The sequence below is a fragment of the Drosophila yakuba genome, unplaced genomic scaffold, assembly GCF_016746365.2.
Source record: "Drosophila yakuba strain Tai18E2 unplaced genomic scaffold, Prin_Dyak_Tai18E2_2.1 Segkk8_quiver_pilon_scaf, whole genome shotgun sequence".
Taxonomy (NCBI): domain Eukaryota; kingdom Metazoa; phylum Arthropoda; class Insecta; order Diptera; family Drosophilidae; genus Drosophila; species Drosophila yakuba.
Genome location: NW_025048828.1, coordinates 229179 through 246858, shown reverse-complemented (window position 1 = coordinate 246858; position 17680 = coordinate 229179). Strand labels below are relative to the sequence as shown.

Below are 17680 nucleotides of genomic sequence, written 5' to 3'. Positions count from 1 at the left end.
GTTCTTTAATTCTATTAATTACTGGAGGATAATGTTCCAGTCTCTCCTTATTCTAAGAATTAGTATAGAGCTTATCACCCTAGGACAAAGACAATAAGAATAAATCATTGATGTTAAAATTTAAAGTGAACTGAACTCAGTTGATGTATTCGTGTGCGTAGGAAAATTCAAAGGGGTCACCAGAGCCGAGCTCTAAGGCGCGTGATCATAGGATGGGATGGCACAACGCGACCCTAATAACAGCCGTGGGTTCGCATCTCTGAATATCTCGTCATCTTTCTTATTTCATAAACTGTTTTGGAACAGATGATTCTGTTCTCTTTTACCGGTTATGTATTGCTCATTCTTTTGTCACAGCAGATAGTCGTGGAACTCGACTACAGCGTTCTCTCTTTTTTAATGTTTTTTCAATTAAATCTTGTTTTTCTTATATCTATTAGTATGCCAATATATTTTGAAAATTTCTCGTTCGCACTATCACTAGCTGAGTAACGGATATCTGATAGTCGGGGACCTCGACTACAGCATTCTGTCTTGGTAATAATTTTACCAGTAAGTTGGCAAAACAAATTTTTTAAATTGATAAATAACTAGTCTTTTTTCAAACTTTTTAGGATCTGGACATCGAAAAACATTCATTTTTAAGAAAAACAGAAAATGGGATTCAATACAATCCAAAACGAGATACAATAAATCGGTTAAGAAAAGTAAAAGTTAAAAAATTGTGGATGTGCCTCCCCTTATCCAAATGGTTGGTTATGGTATTCTTAAATCGTCTCAGCTTAAAGCTGGGGAAGCAACTTGTGTATCGTGCTTGGGGGAAGATCTAGTCATCTTTCGCACACAAAAAGATAACGTTTTTATCCTGGATGCATATTGCCCGCATTTAGGAGCTAATTTGGGTATTGGGGGAAGAGTTGTTGACGACTGCGTTATATGCCCTTTTCATCAATGGAGTTTTCGAGGGACAGACGGCTTATGCATCAATATTCCATATAGCACATCAGGTATGTAATCAACGTCTTAAGTTATAGTACAATTATATTTATTGTTATCGGACCAGGGGCACAAGCTTGTACTACGGTGATAAATTAGCAATTATACCAATAATAACAACAAATTTTAACAAATCGAACAAATCGAATATTTACAAAACTGATAAAATATGGAAAAAACGCTACCTTTTTTCTGGTTTATTTTGGATTTAAGAAAAAAGTTGAGTTCGGTGCACCAATTAGATCAAGGTAAAATTTACCCCATTTGCAAAATACATTAAAGATGCAAATTATTATACCCGTTACTCGTAAAGTAAAAGAATATACTAGATTCGTTAAACAGTAAATAACAGGTAGAAAAATCCATACCGAGCATATTAGGTATACATCTAAGTATTAGAATAATACTTTCGTTATCACGTCGCGAATACTGAGTCGACTTAAGGATCAGTGTCGCCGCTGAATAACTCTGATACAAATAAAACACGAAGAGAATTTCTGTTGAAACCGTTTTATTTCAATATCAGTTTAAGACTAAACTTTTTATTTTATTCTATTGTGGCCGCAAGCTGGCCAGCGTGGGATATGCTGACGTAGCGACAGTGGAGCGACTACAGCATTGGAGTTCGCTGGCTTAGCGTCTGGCTGATGTGCGGGCTACCTAATGGTTATTGTAGATAGGTCACTTCCCTGCCCTTAAGAAAGAAGATCGAGATCTCAGGAACTATAAAGCTAGAATGTGGAGATTAAGCATACAGACTCCAGAGACATAGACGACATAAAGGTTTTGATATTTTTTAATTTTTTTATTAGTATTATAAATTTTTTATCGATCTGCAGAAAAACTTTTTGCTACGGCCACCCTAACGCCCATAAGCCGCCCAAAAATTCCACGTCCACACTTTTGAAAAAGGTTTTGATATTTTTTCATTTTCTTATTAGTATTGTAAGTTTCTTTTGCCTCGCCCACCCAAACTCCCACAAACCGCCCAAACCTGCTCCCCACCACACTTTGGAAAAATGTTTTGATATTTTTGTATTAGCCTTGTTAAACCACAAACCGCCAAAAACTGTCAGTGTTAAAGTCTCTCCATCCTACTTCCAATAGGTGAGTAACGGGTATCAGATAGTCGGAGAACTCGACTATAGCGTTCTTTCTTGTTTTATATTTATATCATATTTTTTCTACATCTTTAAATCCTTGCATATTTAAATATATTTCTATAGTTTTCTTATTTATAAAACTAAAAGGATTTACTGAAAAAACTTCAGATTTTGAAGTCTGAATCTTCTTGTGGAACGTGTTAGAACCAAACAGATTCCATATCGATCTCAGGGTTCGGATCATGGATAGACATTTTTATTTATTTATTTTAGGAATGGTTATCTTATGTTATAGTTTTTTAGGAGTTGTAAGTTGATCAAGTCGAAAGGGAAGTTGTCCTGGTTGCAAGACTAAGGGAGACTCCGCTAAGCCCCAGCTTCAGGAAAGCAAGCAGTTAGCAGCATTGAAGCAGAAGGGATCAGCAACATATTAACGCAACAAATAAAGGCTCTGCAGAATGATATGCTAACCAAGCTAACAGAACAGATGGAGCAAATAATACAGGTAAATTTCGGGGCACATATACAGGTGCCACAAAGATCAGCCGAATCTATCCAAAACTTTAGAGGTTCGCCAGAATTAGGGGATACTAAGCTTAAGCAGATTTGAACAACCGTCAGGATAAGATCGGACAGATCATCAGCAGCTGGAAGCTGCGATTCAATGGAGCTCAAGACGGTCTTGGTGTGGATAAATTCTTATATCGAGTTTATCCTCTTGGGTTTCTTAACCCGGCAGAAGCTCAATTCCCGATTTGATTTGGTCTACGGCAACTCCAGCGTGCTCTTCGAAGGGAAGGCACGAGAGTTTTATTGGCGTTTTCACAAAGTGTCAGATAGATTTGGGATTGGCAGACAGAAGCTTTACGCCAGCGAATCTAGATGTCAATTAAAAAAGCAATTTGAGGAATTAGACGTAGATACTGACGGCAACCCGCCGATTTTCTGGCCACAGATTTTGAAGAATAAAACAATACCGGACATAACGACTAAATTAGATTAAACTTACTCTCGAAACATACAAAGAACTAGGAGCTTTTGCTGAGCAGGGAAAACTATTGGGGCTATCAGACATAAAAGTCAGGATAAGCGCCCGTATGCTGAAGTTCGCCTATTAGATAGAGCAGTACATGGCCTTTAGATACTGATGCGTCCATAAGTGCCGTGGGTGGAAGATTGGCCGAAGAAATTATTAGACAGCGAATGTGAATGTAAGAGGGTGGCAAAGACTGTAAATACGGCCGATGGCCAAATGCAAAAAGTGATAGGTCGATTTAAAACGCCGGTTCAGGAAATGACATAAGCGATAGAATTATATATTATTCCTTCTCTGAGCCAGGCTTTATATTTGGGAATTGATTTTTGGACCGTGATTGGACTCTTGCCACAAGAAATGAGTGTAGGGAATTGACCAGTGACGCTCTTGTCTTGTCTGACATAAAACGAGCATCAGGCAATTATTGATCAATTTCTTTCTTTTGTTGTTTTGGGTTTGGGGAAAACAAGCATGCTTTCCCATTCTATAGATGTTGGCGAAGCCAAGCCCGTAAAACAAAGACATTTTCCTGTTTCACCAGCTGTTGAGAAGTAACTCCTCGAGGAAGTTAATCGTATGATTCAGATCGGCGTAATTAAGGAATCGGAAGAGCCCTTGGTCTTCCCCTGTAGTGTTGGTGCAGAAACCAGGGAAGGTGCGACTGTGCCTTGACACCAGAAAGGTGAACGCAGTGATAAAGAAAGTCGCGTATCCCTTGCCACAAATAGATGCTATATTGAGTCGCCTACCTAAAGCCAATTTATTTTTAGCCAGGATCTGAAAGATGCCTATTGGCAAATTCCACTAGAATGCGGGGTTTGTCGCACGATTCCTGGCAAGCCATTATATCAGTACAAGGTGATGGCTTTCGGTTTAACGAATGCGTCGCAAACAATGACTAGGCTGATGGATAAAGGTATACCGGCTGAACTTAGAAATTAAGTTCTTGTGTAGCTGGATGATCTCCTCTTCGTCTCAGACAGCTTTGAGGGTCACTTAATGGTTCTGAACATAGTTCTAGTCACATAAAAGCTGTTGGTTTGACATTAAACGTGGATAAGAGCAAATTTTGCATGAAAAATGTTAAATATTTAGGTCATGTTGTGGGTAAAGGGTAGTTCGAACGGACGCATACAAAATATCTGCAATGACGAATTTTCCATTGCCAAATGGGAATTTAAATGCGTTGATATGGTCGGTTCATTAGCAAAAGATCTTTTAAGGACCAGGCAAAAATTTGTGATGACTCCGGAAGGAGAAGAAGCGTTTGCGAAATTAAAGAAGATGCTTTGTTCTACCACAGTTCTTCGTAGCCCAGATTTCAGCCAGCCATTTTACATTCACTGCGATGCCAGCAACTCCGGGGTGGGAGGAGTGTTAGTGCAGAAGTCCGAAAGTGACGAAAAATGCCCAATAGCATTTGTCTCGAAGAAGCTGAACAAGGCGCAAAAATCGTACGCAGTCAGAGAGAAAGAGTGTTTGGCTGGCATTATCTGCATAAAATGGTTCCCTTCACGTAAGGCCATGATGGGCATTAAAACTTCAAGGCTTTAATTTTAAAATTGAGCATAGAAGCGGCAAGCTCAATGTTGTCCCTGATTTTATCCCTGCTTTATCACGGGTTAATAAGGAAGAGGTTGCGGCCTTAGGTGCAAGTCGCGGGCTGTTAGTTGATTTTGAGTCTGAAAATTTAGCGATCCTGACTATACGGAACTTGTGGAGAGTCTTCCGGACTTAAAAGTAGCTGATGGATTTCTCTACAGAAAGACAGAGCACTTAACAGGAGACCCAATGCATGATTTTTTGTTGGAAGTTATGGATTCCTAGGGGCCTAGTGCCCGAAATTCTTAGAAAAGCTCATAATGATCCCTTAGCTTCACATGGAGGTATGCATAAAACGTAAGAGAGGCTAAGGAGGTTTTATTATTGGCCCAGGTGCCACAGGTGCGAAACCTGTAGGACGACCAAGGCATGATAGCGCTTTGAGACCACCCATGGGAATAGCTCCTGAATCCGCAAGGCCATTCTAAAAACTTTCCGTCGATTTTTTAGGCCCGTATCCGTAGATCATTACAGTAAATTCGTTTTCCTAAAGGCAAAAGGTAGCAGCTGATGTAGTAGTTAAATAATTGCAGCATGAGCTATCTCAGATAATGGATCTCAATTTAGATTTTACGGGAGCATAAGATTGGCCACACTCTTACTACCGTTTACTCGCCACAAGCGAATGCATCCGACCGGGTAAATCCATCCGTCATCGCTGCCATACGATCGTATGTGCGTAGCGATCAAAGGATTTATTAAACGAGTTCAGTGACATTCAATATTGCAAAAATGAAAACCTTACATTTACAAGTATAATACCTCATGATATAAAAACCGCTCACGAAAACCCAGTTTACAAAAGACCATACTCGTATACGTTTGCCTACGAAGAGAAAGGTTTTTGAGAAACTTAAAGAAAGCAATCTTAAACTCCAATTGGACAAATGCGAATTTTTACAAAAGCAAACAAATTTCTGGGTCATATTAAAAGTCCAGAAGGCATACGACCTAATAAAGAGAAAGTTAAGGCAATCGAAAAATTTCCTCTCCCAAAGACACCAAAAGAAATCAAATCTTTCTTAGGCTTATGCGGATACTACCGTAAGTTCATTCCAGACTTTGCAAAGATTGCAAAACCTCTGACAATATTTCTAAAAAAAGAAACTTAAATAGACACAAGAAACGAAGAATATAATAAATCATTTAAAATATTAAAAACAGTCATAATGAACGACCCAATTTTGATTTGTCCTGATTTCACAAAAACATTTCATGGGACTACTGTCGCTAGCAATTTTGCCATAGGAGCCGTGTTACCGCAAGACAATAAACCAGTAAAGCAGAACTTTAAATGATCATGAACAAAATTATAGCACTATTGAAAAAGAACTACTAGCAATCGTTTGGGCAACCAAATATTTCCGCCCATATCTCTATGGAGTCCCCTTTGAGATTTTGAGCGATCACAAACCCCTTGTTTGGCTAAATAATATTAAAGAGCCTAACATAAAACTACAACGTTGGCGAATTAGACTTAGCGAATATAATTTCAAAATCAAATATTTAGAAGGTAAACTTAACCATGTAGCAGACGCTTTATCTCGCGTCAAAATTGAAGAAAACATGGTAGGCGAAGAAGAAAATATTTCAACAGCAGCAACAATACACAGTTCATCAGAAAGCAACGAAACCTACATTGAAATTACAGAAGAACCTATAAACTATTTTGCAAGACAAATTGAATTTATAAAATATAGCGTAGACCAAGTAGAGACAACAAAATACTTTTCCAAAATAAAATTGACCATCAAATACACTGACATGACCCTGACAAAGGCAAAAGATATCCTTATTATATACTTCTTAAGCAGTGTTATTTGCCTGGAAAACGATAAAGACTTTTTAGTTTTTCAAAAAGCATATCGAGAAACCATTAACCCACATAGTAACGTGAAAATTCTGAAAAGTATCATAATGTTAAAAGACATAAAATCTTATCCTGAATTTAAAGAATTCATTATTACTTGGTACTGAAAAAATAATACGATTATTTAAAGAAACTCACTATTTTCCCGATTATAATAAACTAATTCAAAACATTATCAATGATTGTAAAGTCTGTAACCTTGCAAAGACAGAACATAGACCAACAAAACTAGTTTTCGAAATAACTCCAGAGACAAATAACCCCACGCGAAATTTATGTTATTGACTTTTATGCTATTGACAACGAACAGTATTTATCTTGTATAGACGTTTATTCAAAATTTGCTTCACTTATTAAAATAAACAGTAGAGATTGGTTAGAGGCAAAACGAGCCCTTACTAGAATTTTTAACGACATGGGAAAACCACAGAAAATTAAAGCAGACAAGGACTCCGCGTTTATAAGCACTTCTTTAAAAACTTGGCTAAACAACGAAGACATACAAATAGATATTACCACAAGTAAAACAGGAATAGCAGACATAGAACGCCTTCATAAAACCATAAATGAAAAAATCAGAATTATCAATACTGAAAACAATAGAGAAAATATAGAAACACGAATGGAAACAATTTTATACCATATACAACCACAAGATAAACATAACACAACCGGACAGATACCGGCTAAATCCTTCTTTACGCAGACACACCTACTTATGATACCCAGATGATTAAAGAAATGAAAATCAAAAATCTTAACAAAAAACGACAGGATTTCGAAATCGACACAAAATTTAGACAAGCACCCTTAACACGCGCAAAATCAAAGAATCCCTTTAGAAAAACAGGCAGAATAGAACAATTAGATGGAAAACATTATAACGAAAATAATAGAGGTCAAAACGTTATTCATTATAAAAGCAAATTTAAAAAGAAAAATAAAGTTAATGACAGCAAATACTTGCCAGCAAACCGACACCTCCCAATCATCGGACTCATAATCACTATAATAACTTGTATTGCGACACAAACTACAGCAGGAACAATCGAAATCAACCCAATAGAAAACAATCAAGGATTTATATTGTTTGAATCTGGAACAATACAAATTCCCATCACCTTTATGCATCACTGTCTCACCATAAATATTACAGAAGTTGAAGAAACATTTAATAGTATAATTAAACAATGTCAAGAATTTAAAAATGTCACACAAATTAAATATTTAACCGAGAAAATGGAAAGAGAAATAAATGGCATACGCATCTCAAAACGAAACAAACCAGGACTGGTTAACTTTGTAGATTACATTAAAATATCGTTTTGGCACACTACACGAAGACGGCAGGCAACATATTGAACAAAAAATTTCGATTCTATCACAAGACACAGTACCAAATTATTATGGAAGATATTGAAGCCAAATTCTACTCACATAACAACTATGTATGTTCTAAATACATTAACAAAGAATATTGTCAAAGACCATTGCATAGCTAACATAATAAAACACGAAACACCACACCACGAAAATATCGTAAACAATCCTATATTCAATACATTAAACCAATTATTCGTATAACCTATGACAAGAGAAAAACTTTATCACAATTGTAACGGTCAAGAGATATTGAAAATAATAAAATTATAAAAATATCCAGGTGCACAGCAGAATTTAAACAAATTACAATATCTAATAGTATTCAACAATACACAAATATAATATTTACTGAACACAATGTAACAAAAATCAAACCAATGTCACACATAGAAATTAAGGAAAGGATTTTGTTAAACAATAAGAGGAACACAATTTAAAGAAACATACTAATAATCTTCATATGTGTTTTAGTTTAAATTTACATATTTTACTTTTATATGAAATGTAAAAAAGCGCCACACAAAATTATTATCTCTTACCTAAAACCAAGTAAAACCACTTACAAAAATATCGAAAAAGAAACAGAATCAAAAACAGATAGCTGAAATTGAAAATCCAGTACCACATTTATATCCAGAAATAATCGCTTGAAGACAAGCTAATATCTAAAAGGTGGGGGATATTCACTCTTCAAATAAAAAGCTAAAGCCTATCGTTTGGAAAGCCTCACTCTTCAAAAGACTCATAAATAACATTCTCCCAAGATACGAACCGCTTAACGGTAACGAGCTTAACGATCCGATAAGCTTGACATATAAAGCTAAGTAGAACTTAAAGGCTCGTTACTCTACGAGTAACGGGTATAACAACAACCATAAATGAAAACCGATCGTATTCGTTGTTATAAAAAATAATTTTTGTTCACATTGAATTCTGTTGAAAATATTTTTTTTTTGTTTAAAATACTTGCTGTTGAAAATAATTTTTTTGTTTAAAATAATTTCTGCTGGAAATAATTTTTTTCACTGTAACATTGGCATTGATTAACAATTTTTGTATTATTATATATATTTTTTTTTTAAACGCTTCTGTGCAGCGGTTTGTGGTACAAAAATATTAACAGACTTAAAATGCGTTTAGCATCGGGGCATTTTTTTCGGTGTGTATGTCATTTCCTCACTTATTCCCTTCACTTTTCCCGCGCCGCTGTCTTTTGCTTTGCCGCAAATTTAGATGCTCTGTGGGTGGTGTTGGTGATGATGGTGGTTGGTGGTGGTTTTTACCACTAGTTGAGCGCCAATTATTTGAAGATGTATCGCACCGGCCTCCTTCGCTGGCTGCTCAGGGGGTCCGGGGAGCATAGAAAATTATTATTTACGTTGAGAGGAACTTTTCTCTTTTAACTGCCAGCCTTGTGGTCTGGCAGAGTAATTAATAAAAATGTGTTTTTACGACGTTTAGTCGGAGTTGACGAGCTGCCGCTCTTTATCCTAGTAAATGCAAATTCAAACTGAGCCAACTGCTCTAGCTCGTTGGCTTGTGTTAACTTGCACACAAAAACAAAACCAAACAGCACTGCCCACAACCGCACGGAAGACGGAGTCAAGAAAATAAATTTATTTAAACTAGATTCCCTCGCCAAGCAAACAGAGTTGTAATAATTAAATATACAAAATAAAATTATTAATAATTTATTAAAAACCGCCGCTGGTTTTGACAAACGCAAAATAAATTCGGAGCGCAGAAAAAAACAGAATCCCCATTATCAGAGAATCCTGCAGACGATCACAACCGGATCTAGCCCAAGAGTTCGTCTCGGATGACGACGATTAATAGTCATATACCAATGGTGCAGAACCTAAATCGAAGCTGATTCCTGCAGCGGCTCCGAGGGCCAAGGAAGACAAGTGACTGCAGTGGTCAATTGTCGCGGATCGAACATTGTAATCGATAGTTTGTATTTTTAATTGTGAACTAGTCCGAATATGTTAGGATTGTTATCGCCATCGCAAGTTGTCAAAAAAGCCGGGAAATCTTAGCATTTTCATTATGGCGCGAAAGCTTGGGGGTCACACTGCGGTGAGCTAGGATTAAGTTAGTTCCAACTGTTATAACCCTTAATCCCTACAGAATAAAACGAGTCTACTGCCACGGAATAAGTTTGCCTTTTGTTCGGGATCCATGGTGGAGTAGCCGTTTAAGCCAACCTCGTTCGCGCGACGACATCTTTTATTCGAAGTCCGAGGGCGACTGCAAGGGCAACTTGCACTGGATGACGGCTTAGACGGCCAGCTAGAAAGTTGCCAGGAGCCAGCAAGGAGGAGCGCAACCAGCGCTACATGCCGGCAAAGGACTCGCAGTCAGCGACAGAGTCGTCGCAGCCAGCGACAAAGGCGTCGCAGCCAGCGACAGAGGAGCCGCCACCGTCGGATGGCGGTACAACCGGGTCGCAGCCAGCGGTCACGAGGCGCAAGGAGCGCCAAACATCGGCGACCGCAGACAGCGGAAATGTTAGCGCCGTGATGAAGCAGCTGCGCTTTAGGTTTGGCCGACCGGAGCAGCTCATACGCAGCCAGCACAACAGCGTGCGAGAGGTGCCACTGATTTCGGAACACAACCTGGCGAAGATTATTCCCTTCGCCACCCAAGTGAGCAACCTGGCGGACTTCTTGAAGTCAGCGAAGGCGGAGCAGCACCTCGGGAACCCAACTCCAAGCTTTCTACAAGCAAACGAGTGGAGTGGGCCAGGCATGCTGCAACGATCGTGCCCTTCCCCACTGTAGTCCACTTCAGCGCTTGGCTACAGAAGTACGCAAACGTGGAGTGCACGGTTTTGGACGTCGAGGGAAAGGAGCCGAGGTGTCGAGTTCTGCATGCGAGCGTCGACCACTACGAAGGCGAACAGGATGATCGCCATGGCAGTTGTCCCATCTGCCGAGGACAATACGGAATCACGAATTGACAAGAATTTGTTGGAGCTTCGCCGCCTGGAAGGTGGAGCATTGTAAAGAGGCACCGAGTCTGCTTCACATTCTTACGAAGCGGGCACGCTACTGCCATATGCAATCTGAGTGCCATATTAACGGATGCCGGAGGATGCATCATCGTCTGCTACATGGCGCGGACGAAGAGCGAAGGCCGCAGCAGCAAGATGGTTTTAGACGCCACGGAGGGAACCAGCAGCCAGCGGTTTCCAGAAACAGCCTGGAGAGAAGTGCTCCGCGTGAAGCGAGACCGCCCACCCAAAAGAACCTAAGCTGCGTTGACGCCGAAGGAGGATGCCAACTGCCCGTTACGCTATACGGTGCTGGTCAGTGGGTGGATATATGCGCTCCTAGACAAAAGATCCTCGGTCACGATGATCGATGACGAGCTGCGAAGGGATCTTGGAGTGCAAGGAGAGCGTCGGCAGCCAGAGAGCCTACCAACGTGGTGTGCCTGCAGATAAGTGGAGTCGGAAAGACCACTTGCCACGCATTAAAAAACGTTAATGCCGTTTTAAGCCTGAGTCTGCCGATGCAGACATTAATTCGACAGAATGTCCAGGGCGTGCAGCGAGATGCGCGTCTGCCGATGTAGCCTTACAGCTACGCGGTGCCGAAGCTGCTCATCGGTCTGGATCATGGACTTAGAACGAGGCGGTTCTCTAGAGAGGGACCGTACGCGGACGCAACCGAGCTGGGCTGGGTTGTGTTCGGACCTGAATGTGGGCAATCGACCATGCCATCACCGAGTTCCTGCCTACTCGCCGTGTCAGTGGACGACATAATGGAGCAAATGCTGGAGGACTACTTCAACGTGGAGAACTTTGGAGTGAAGCCCGCACCACAGGTCGCAGCCAGCGACGTTGTTCGGGCCCAAAAGGATCCTCGAAGACACCACGGTAAGAGTGGGGCGTCGCTACCAGACAGGATTGCTGTGGAAGGACGACCACGTTGTGCTGCCACAGAGCTACGAGATGGCGCACAAGAGGCTGGTCAACGTTGAGAGGAAATTGAAGCGCAACAAGCCGTTGGCGCAAGAATATGACCGGATCATCAAGGATTACGTCTCTAAAGGATATGCGAGAAAGTTGCAGCCGGATGAGTTCGCGCTAAGGAGCGACCGACTTTGGTATTTGCCACACTTTGGTGTCGAAAACCCCAACAAGCCCGGCAAGGTGCGGCTTGTGTTCGATGCTGCAGCCAAAGTTGGAGATACATCGTTAAAGGAGCTGGACAAAGGGCCTCAGCACTATAAGCTGTAACGAACTGATTTTCTTGGTCTGCTCGCTACGGAATACGTGCAGCTAGCTCAGTAGAGTTTGTGCGTTCGTTCCCACCAAATTTATAGAATCCGGTTCGTTCTTGGATCTTTATTTGTGCTTGGACCTACAAAGAAATCTGATTATCCGGCCTTTGTGCTGGATGGATTGTCCACCGGCCTCATTCAGCCATGTACCGTGCGTTCCTTTTTGTTCTTCCGGTGGCGAATCTTACATATCACTGGCGATATGAAATCCACAATTTGTTACGGTTCCTTGAACCTCGGAGCTAGTTTGGCCGCACCTTCCGGAGACTCTGGTTGCCTTCCCGTACCTAGCGTTTCTCTGTCATAGAGTGCGTTCGATAGTCTTGGCTCGCGGCCCTGTGTCAAAAATGCCGGTGAGTAGCCTGTGGAATCTGAAACACTGGAATTCACAGCCAGCATGATTTCGGGCCATCTTTCATCCCAATTCCTCTGGTTCTGTCCGGCAAACTGCGCTATCATTGTCTTCACAGTGCGGTTGGCTATCTCCGTCGGATTCTCCTGTGGGGTATACGGTGCCGTAAGCTGCTGCTTTATCCCCATGTCGTTGAGGAACTTCTTAAAAGCCCGGCTCGTGAACTGCACGCCGTTGTCCGTGATCACCACCTTCGGTACTCCAAACCGTGAGACCATGCGTTCCCTGAACGCTTTGAGCAACGTTTCCGCCGTGGCCGTTCGCAAAGGCACCAACTTCGTCCACTTCGAAAACCTGTCGATCAGCACCAACAACTTACTGTTTCCGTGCTTCGATCTTGGAAGTGGTCCGACGAAATCGGCGCTTACTGTCGCGACACTGGGCGACGCCCAGGGTTCCTCCGGGATCTGTGTCAACATCTTCCCCGCCGACTGCCGCTGATTCAGTTTGAACCTTGCGCAGTCCTCGCATTTCCGAACGTAGGCCCTTGCGTCTCTCTGCATTCCTGCGCTCTTCTCAGCATTTCGGGTTCTGCTGAGACCGACTCTGGCAATGGCTGCCTCGACAACGCGTATGCTACCACGTTCAACTGGCCTTTCCTGTCTGCGTACTGCTGCAGCTCCAACGCCCATCTGACAATTCTTCCCGAAGGGCTTTCTATGCTGTTCAGCCACTTCAGCGCCATATGATCGGTCACTACCTTAAAGTGGTAGCCCTCAAGGTACGGCTTTAGCTTCCGAAGCCCACACAATTGTCAAGCACTCCTTCTCTGTTGTCGAGAGGTTCTTCTCGGCTCCGTTTAGGGTCCGGCTGGAGTATGAAATGACCCTTTCGCCATCTTCTGTGTCCTGTGTGAGGATTGCGCAAGTCCCGTAGTCCCTGGCGTCCGTTTGCACGAAACGTCGGTACCAAGATGCGACTCCAAGGTATTGCCTCAGCCCCGACTTGCGTGAGGAAATTCCACGCCAGCACCAACGTATCCACTATCCCTGGTAATATTAGTAGGCTCATGACAAGTCGCCTGTTGCCGAACTCCACTCTTATTTCGAGCTTGGCATTGATTTCGCCGCACCTTCCATCTGCCAACCTAACCTGCCATCGTATCCTTGTAATCGCTCCACGGGCAGCCAGCTCTTCACTTATGAAGCTTGCTGTTGCCCCGGTGTCGATCGTGACCTTGTATGTGTCCCCACCGATCGTTACCGCTGCGTACAACTGCTGCTCCTCCTCGGTTAACTTTCCAGTTACTTTGGAGAGGCGGCACCCTGCGACCCCTGCTCGTCTCTTTGCGGCCGCAACGAAGCCCCTGCCACAACACACGTCACGTGTAGAAGGTGTGCGGACTCAGGAGAGGGCAGCGACTCTCCTGTTGTGGCAGGGGCTTTTGTTGCGGCTGTATTTGTGTTCTTCCGCAAAGGCTTCCCGTTCCCTGTGCAGTTCCTCGTACACATCTGCCAGGATCATGAGTGCCTCTAGTTCGTCCACGTGGTAGGATATCAATGCTATTCGGAGGTCTGGCGTGCAGTTCTCCTTGATGAGTTCCAGCGTTTCCTTTTTTTCCATACCCAAGGGGTCTTATCAGGGTCTCCATCTCGACCATGTAGTCCTTGAATGCCTCCCTAAACCCTTGCTTCCTTTATCTCACCTTGTACGCGGGCTTCGTGAAGTATCCCCTGGGCAGGAAATACGTCTGAAAACTGTATATGAACTCGCCCAAGTCCTCCAGTGCTTGTTGTTTGCTAAGTACCATCAGAGCCTTTCCTTGCATTAATTCTGGCATGGCTCGGGGATCATGTTCAGGTCCAAACCGTACGTGTTTGCAGACCACTCCAACTGCTCCAGGAATTCGAGGGGTTTTACTTCTCCGTCAAAACGAAAAGACCATTCTCTAACTTGTTTCGCCACTTTTCCGTAGTCCGGCTGGCTGGGCCTGGGTCTTTCTGTACTTGGCCTCTTTTCCCTGCTCGTCTTCCTCCGTTGACCTTCCCGCTGCATTTCCTCCATGCTCAGACTTGAGATGAGGTCTTGGGGTTTATCAGCTTTACGCTTGGACCTGGTCTGTCTGGATATGACGCCTCCAATTCTGTCCAGACTGCTGCGGGCTGTGCGTCGTTTTCCGTCTCTGCGTAGTACACCGCTAGGGCCTTTCGCATGCCCTCATGCAGTTTCGATCTTGGATCTTTTTTTGTGCTTGGACCTACAAAGAAATCTGATTATCCGGCCTTGGTCCTGGATGGATTGTGGCTCGTTCCGCTGGCTCGCCGCTCCTGTTGTCCTGAGTGGCACGGACCTTCGTTGTTGGGCGCTCGTCGGTTGGGCTGAGAGTTGTTGTCTTACGCAGAGTAACGGCAGCTAACTGCTGTGATCCCCAAAGGCTTCCCAAATGGAGAAGGGTGCCTACAGCCGACAATACAACGGATGATGCGACGACGGAGTCGACCTAAGCCAGGATTCAAGGTGGATAAGAGGACCTGAGTTTTTAAGGCAGCCAGCCATATTGTGAGACATTTCCACACCAGGATGAAGCATCAAAATGTTGATGCTGCAACTGCCGAGATCCGGACGAGATTCTGGGTCACGAAGATGAGGCCGTTGATGCGGAGAGCCATCTCATCGAGATGGAAAAGATTCAGGTGAGTTTAATTGACCACTGAACCCGTCGGAGAGCGGATGGTGCTGTGCGTCAAAAGAATACTGCGTCATACCCTGAAGGAAGTTGCGCCATGGGACCATGTATTGGAGAGTCTCCTAATTGAGGCAGAGAACATTGTGAAATTTCATCCGCTTACCCATTTGCCTGTGGATGCGGACCAGGACCTACTCAAGGGAGTGGCCAGTCTGCCTGGATTGGACGCGGAGCCGCCCAAGCAGGGTTATACGAAAAAGCAGTGGACGATTACTCGCCTCCTCTGTATCCAATTATCTGTATTTTGTTAAGTAAACTTATATTGTGAACCAGTTTAAATGTGATAGGATTTGTTAGGCAAATGTGTGTGGGCTCGCTGTCTTGCCTTTCTAGTTAGAAATAAGGAAAACTTAGCATTTTCATGTTCGTGCGAAAGTCTGGAGGACAAACTGCGGTGAGCTAGCGTTAAGTTAGTTCCAATTGCTATAACCATGAATTCTTACAGAATAAAACGAGCATACTACCACAAGTTAGTTTATCCCTTTTTTATGTGATGGAGTAGCCGTTTAACGCAACTCTGTTCGCGCGACGATAGTAGTATGTACTGTAGTATGTACCGCAGTAAAACGCGGTACGCTTCAGCCGCTATCTGATTCTGCAATTACTTGGCCACCGCACTTGTTTTGGATGTTATTGATGTTACTTTGTTTTAGCTGGCATTAAAAAAGAAGAATAGGATCACTATTTAATTACTAATATTGTAGTTATTTGATTTAATTTGCTGGTTATAATCGTCACGGCACTGCTTATATATGCTAAGCACGAAAGTCGGTAGTCTCGCTTTGGACACGAAATCTACATCTCTCAAGACTGTCTTCTTCACTCGCGACTGTCTTATCATTTAGTGGGCTGAGGTCTTTTATACCGGACTAGAGCCTTTTCTTTGCCAACTCACGTAATTGGATCCATGTGTTCCCACCTAGGAGTATATTTCACAATTTTTTATATTTTAAGAATCAATGCCCTACTGCTAAATTTTGCCAATAGGTGCAGTATAATTTCATTCGTTTATTGTTGAACTGCATTTTTTTTTGTTGCATTCAGTCTCACTTAAAGAGGTATTTATACATAAAAAGAAGTCGAAACATAATCATTCGCTCTGGCCAATTCAATGCGACCGGCTTTTTTTTTTGAAACTCGTGGCGGTTATCGCGGCGTAGTTGAAAATATTCAACACTTTGATGAGGAAGGGGCCCCTTCTTGATTATGTATTGAAAATTGTTTTGGTGGCGGGCGCAATTTACTACATTTTTCAGTTAAGTTTTGACCAAAATGCGGATAATTTCCGTTATTTCAAGGTTTGATGATTAAGAAACTAAATTAAGTATTCAGTTCAGAACTTGGAGCGATAGCGATCAACAATAAAATATAACTGGTTGTGTGACAAAGTGATTGTAAATAGCGAAAAAGAGAAAATTATAAAACAGCAGAGCAGATTATTTAACGATGTCCCCTGAAGACATACTTACTTCCAAGAAAAATGCTGTACCATGCCCTACAAGGTTCTTTAATGCAATGGGCATGAGCCAAATGGCTTCTACAAATTAAAAGGGATTGGTCAACAAAATAATTAATAAACAAGAGAGAACCGTATAGTCGAGTTCCCCGACTATCTGATATCCGTTACTCAGCTAGTGGTAGCACGAAAGAGAAATTTCAACGTGGCAAATAGACTTTTGGCAAATCGAAAAGAATTTACAAGACCAAAAAAATGTAACAAAAAATCAAAACATTATTCAAAAGTGTGAGCGTGGCAACTTTGGGCAACTTTTTTGCCGTTAGCCTGGCGTCTGGAGTCTGCATGCGCCTAATCTCAATGCGGAAAGACGAACATGGCCAGATCGACTCGGCTATAGATCCTAAATAAGAATAAATTTACTTTATATGGTCGGAAACGCTTCCTTCTGCCTGTTACATAATTTTGAACGAAGTTAGTAATCTACGAGTAACGGGTATACAATCTTATAATGACCGTAATCGTCAATAGAGTGCATAATTGTTCTTGAAGTTTTTGAGAAACCGAAGAACATACCCACACTCAGATGGACACAGATAGCTCCTGTAAGCTTGCTTCGTAAGCGAAAGCGCTTCCATCTACATGTAAGTTACAAGTAGCTAATTAACAAATGTGTTAAGTAAGAAATAACAGTTTTGCTGTTCGTGGACATGGAAATACAACAATCTGTAATCTAAACATAAACTTATTGTTGCCAAGATGTAGACATGATATACGAACATGCCTAGATCAACTTGTACTTGTTCAACTTGTACATTTTTAAACAAATCCATAACACTATAAATA

The 17680-nt window shown here is 42.1% G+C and overlaps 1 pseudogene; it reads left to right on the top strand.

The window, feature by feature from the left end:
- LOC120322353 overlaps positions 1-17680 on the top strand; it is a 127201-nt pseudogene that overhangs the window by 62236 nt on the left and 47285 nt on the right.